The sequence below is a fragment of the Cicer arietinum genome, chromosome 2 (genome assembly GCF_000331145.2).
Source record: "Cicer arietinum cultivar CDC Frontier isolate Library 1 chromosome 2, Cicar.CDCFrontier_v2.0, whole genome shotgun sequence".
In the NCBI taxonomy this organism is placed as follows: Eukaryota; Viridiplantae; Streptophyta; class Magnoliopsida; order Fabales; family Fabaceae; genus Cicer; species Cicer arietinum.
Window position 1 is genome coordinate 24395452 of NC_021161.2, and position 4904 is coordinate 24400355.

Here is a 4904-nt window from a genome sequence, read left to right on the forward strand (position 1 = left end):
AGAACCTCTTCCTTCTTCTTCTTCGTATACACCGCCGCCAACAACCATTTCCTCTTCCTTCTTCTCGCCTCGACCACGATCATTACAATGGTTGTCTTAGAAAACTGAGACCACATTTGTGATCATTGTAATCTCCTCTTTCATTCTCAACCTAAATCGTAAATTGAAACATCTTATTTCTCTTTGTCAAAAATCACACCTCCATCTTTGGATCAAGATTTCAGCCACCACGACTATCACAAACGAAAACTAAGACCATATTTGGACTCCATGAAACACCCTCTTCCTTTACCTATGCTCGAAATCGCCAATCGTTACGTTTTAAAAAATGGGTTTCCACCATTGTCGCGACTGTGTTGCCAAACTCCGGCCAACACGTTCATCATCTTTAAAAACTGACATCATTTTTAGATTCCTCTCGTCGAAACCTTCAAGAAGCACTACTCATTTGCATGTTTTGGTGAAGTTGATGCCGGACCCTGTCGGCGCCCCAGTACGTCGGTGAGACCTTTTCTAATAACATGTTTCACGATGTTTTGAATATGTTTCTTCGCCTATTATTTCTGAATATGTTTCTTCGCCTAATATTTTTATTAATTATATAATGCTGATTTTTATGCCTCGGGAAAATTATCAGCCACGTTTCATTGACTCTGCAAATTCGTCGATGCTTTTGGACTCGTTTGGACGTGTTGTCGACATCTCATGGTTGCTGAAAATCATTATGGTCCTTATATCTTATGAAAGCGTCAAATTGAGGTATGGGGTGAGAGTGAGTTCGAATGCATGAGTATAAATTAAGTGAGATGAACGGGAATACCGTATTTTCCACAATTCATTTGGGGCTCGCTACGTATGGCAGAGGCCCTTTGAGTAATAATTGACTAATGAGCAAACTTGAATTTTGTGAGGTTAAAATATGAATTAGAAACTTTTATAGGATGTTGTTTGATTTGATTTTTGAAGATCCTGTGATAGTTGAATTATTGTAGAATTGTGTATTTGATTCATTCTGTGTTTTGTTTATATCTATCCTTGATACTGATATATGATATAAAATGTGATGAATTGTAATTATTTGCCTTGCAGTTGATGTGGTGTGTGTGAATGGTCTAGTATTATTATTATTATATGTGAGTGTAGACCCTTTATTGTTAGAGATGACGTATCATGATGATAAATTCTGAATGTAATGTATGACTATGGAAATCTGCAATGACGATGTGTGCTCCCTGACTTGTGATATTACCACCCTGATGGTGTTATAAATTGTGATGAAAATATTGTGATTCCAATTTGTGTTTGAGATGAAGGTCTTAATGGAGTACCATAGGCCAACGAGGGGAGAAAATAAATATTGTGAATTTGTGAAGTGGAGATTATTTTGTCATCATGTAGGTAGGGCCTGACAAGCCTAGTGATTCCGGGGAAGTACAACTGAATGAGCCTGATCGTGGCGGTCTACTGTTGAGCCTTAAGGCAAGATTGTTAGACCTTGGAGGTATTCGGGTGGGGAATTCCTAGGTGACTTGGAGGTAGCACTCCAAATGTCGGGAGCTACCACGCAACACACGTTTACCTCGACTGTCGCGTATATGTGTCTCGGGTTGAGTTGAGGGGATCTATGAGGACATGGCCAATTTGAATTGTCCGTCCACTTGCGTGGTGGCATAGTATCGAGCCTCCTAACCAAGTACTTCAGAGTTAGAATGGTACCAAAGAAAGAGGAGGAGTCTAGAGTATAAGAGCATGCATAACATTACTTGATTTGTGTATTTACTTACTTGATGTTGTCGATTGTATCAATGTTTTACCTTGATTATTCTTGTTGGTTGTGATTTGATATGATACGGTGTTTAATATTTTTTTACGTGTTCTTCTCAGTGATTTTATACTATTATATGTTTTCGAAGCTCACCCCTCATTACTTGTGTTTGGCGCTTGCGAGAGCGCAGTAATTTCAGGTTATCGATTGGGGATCCACGCTCTGAATAGGTGATATTGGGTGGGAGTAATTTTTCGTATTTTGTTGAGTTATGAACAATTTAGATTTTTGTAAATTTGATTGATCAATTGTGTTATTTTATCGGTTATTCAGAGGTAGAAATTAATTGTCTCTAAGTTTAGAACTTGCTTTTATATCAAAAGTATTTATTTAATGAACATCAACTATATTTGATATTAAGAATTTTTTTTATTGAAAATTTTTATGCAAGCATTTTGTGTAAGTGTGAACGTGACGTCTTGAACCTTAAAGTATTTAAAAAAATATATATATAATCTATTTTGGAACCGCTGTGAATCTCTTTAAAACTAGTGCATTTTACTTTTTATTTCAATTTGGGTTCAGGGCGTTATATTAGTGGTATCAGAGCAGGTCTGTCCAATCATACCGTGTGGGTGATGTGTCTATTGAGTTTTTTGTGTCCTTGTCAATTGTTTTATTTTATTTTTTACTGTTGTTCATTAGGTGTTTATTGAGCTTGTATTATGTGTTATGTGATAATTTTGTGAAATTAACTTGAATACGCGCTAAGTGGTGTGACTTTCATTGCATTGTACATTATATCACCTTGACATGTTTCCAAATTGCATTAGTGAAATTTAATCAAACTTAAAAGGGTTAAGATAACTGTGCAAACCATTGACACAAAATTCTAACTTGTTTTGCATTTGTATAAAAATGGTTATGTATGTGCATTTGTAGCTAAAAATAGTTAGTTTAAAGATTGCAAGCATAAAAGTAGTTAGTTTAAATATTGCAATGTAGTTTAAAGACATGCTGATTTATAAAAGAGTTTATTTTTGGCGTGTTCATACATGTTTAAATTTGTTTATGGTAACTCTGTTATTTGATTATGTGTGGATAGTTACTCGTTATTTACATTTTTTTGTGTTACCTGGATTATGTGTGGATAGTTACTCGTTATTTACATTTTTTTTTTGTTACCTGGATGATTCTTGTCATTCTTTTGTACTATTATTATCACTATAATATTTTGATAATCCACTATTGATTCTTGTTCTTAGTTATGTTTATTTATGCTTGTTATAATTTGAGATTTTCTTTTGTTATTATTATTTTGTTTTGTAAAGTTTGTTAGATATATATGTCAAGTAGGGAAATTCTACTATCGTGAACCACTGCTTAAAAGTCATTGAAACTCTAATGATGATGAATTACACTCCTTGGAAGTATGATTTAACGACTAAGATGTTGACTTGATTGATGTTTGTTAAGTTTTGAAGGACATACTCATTTTCCTTGTTTATTTTGAATTGACATTGATCTAATAATTGCCTAGGCCGTAAAATTTGGGAAGAAATTATAATTATACTTTCCATCATCATTAGTGGTTCAAGTGAATTTTAAACACCTGTCCACAAAGGTGGTCCGCCATAGCATTTTTCATGTGGAGTATTTGGACACTAAAAATTTGAAATTTCTAAGAACTTTTTGACTTGAAACGATGTCGTGACGTGCATATATCAAAGAGAAAATTGAATAACTTGTTGTAGTAGATTGAGATAAAGATGAGTATGTTTATGTAATACTATATGGAAGTTTTATGTTTGAGTTTAAAGATTGTTTGCTTTTACTTCATATATTTCAAATTTTGCGAACTGCAAAGATTCCTTACTCCTTGTGGTTTCTTTTGCTTCTTGTTTATGCCTTTTCATTCTTGATTTTGTTGTGTAGTAATGTTTTTGTTTAAATTGCATGTCAACGAATAAGTGTGCCTTTTCCAATGTTATTGAGTATGTCATGCACTTGTCCGCCAAGATTTGTGACCCTGCTGTCTTGTTCCCCTGTATCAAATAAATAGTTTGAATTTGCACTCATGAATGATCTGTGATGTTCCTGTTATTGTAACATTACTTTCTTTCTATATTGAAATGTCATCCACCATTTATCAGATTCCTTATACTTTGTTATGATTATGAATCTACCTCCAAATGTTTCATTGAAAAAAGTATATAGTGTGTGTTTGTTTGGATCTAATTTAGTTAGATGATAACTAGTTTGATTGTGTTCATTTTCCACACTTGTATTGAAATCGTTGGAAATAGTAATTATCGATGCTTCCATGAATGAATAAAACTTCAGTGATCTCAACCTTTTTCTTTGTTGATTTCTTCCTATAGATGTATGTGCATTACTCCCTCTGGACTTAAATGTAAATAGAAAAGGGAATGTATTTGGTCTTGATTTGAAACTAAATACATTTAACTTTTTGCTTACTTTTAAGATTAGATAGAGTACTATATATATACATATTATAATGAGGTGTTGCTTTTCAAGAGCAACTCACTTTTAAAGCAATTTGTGATTACTTTTCTGATTAGTGAAAGAAAAGAGTATCGGTTTCTTTCACCTGTTGCAATCTGAACCAGCGTTTACTTTAATGAACTTTGAAATCCTTATTATTTGTTTTGTTTTTGTACCTTCTTATTTGTGCATATCTATATTAGTTCTGCCAAATAGCGGCTATGAAAGTACTATGGCGATATAGTATACTCGAATTTAACACAGCTATTTTTGTGTGATCTGTGTATATTGTATATCTTGTAAAATGGTTAATGGTCCTTTGTGCATCAAGTATATATGATGGATGTGCTAAAAGGGTTGTGAATGCTGAATATTGCTTTACATGTTGCTTGGTGAAGGAAAATAATTTGGTTCAGACTTCAATTGATGTTGATCCTTGATAGTATTTAGTACTATTTCCAAAACTAATTCATTTTCATTAATTTACTCTTTTTACTGTTTAGCATACATTGTTTTGTAGATAGGTAATGGGATAAAAAAAAAAAGTGTGCCGCACTTATTCATTCCAAGTTTTGACCTTGATACCTGCTGCATTTTTGCCCTTATCAAAGTAAAAGCTAAACAATGTCACTGT

General features: G+C 33.4%; 1 long non-coding RNA gene across 2 annotated transcripts; it reads left to right on the plus strand.

The window, feature by feature from the left end:
- The first annotated feature begins 636 nt into the window (after positions 1 to 636).
- LOC105851360 (uncharacterized) lies at positions 637 to 2107 on the plus strand. Of its 2 annotated transcripts, none has more exons than XR_012161836.1 (2): positions 637 to 759; positions 1956 to 2107. It is a non-coding gene; the product is annotated as an uncharacterized lncRNA (long non-coding RNA). The 2 variants fall into 2 exon arrangements; XR_012161837.1 differs by having other exon boundaries at positions 643 to 759; positions 1965 to 2107.
- The last annotated feature ends 2797 nt before the right edge of the window (positions 2108 to 4904 follow it).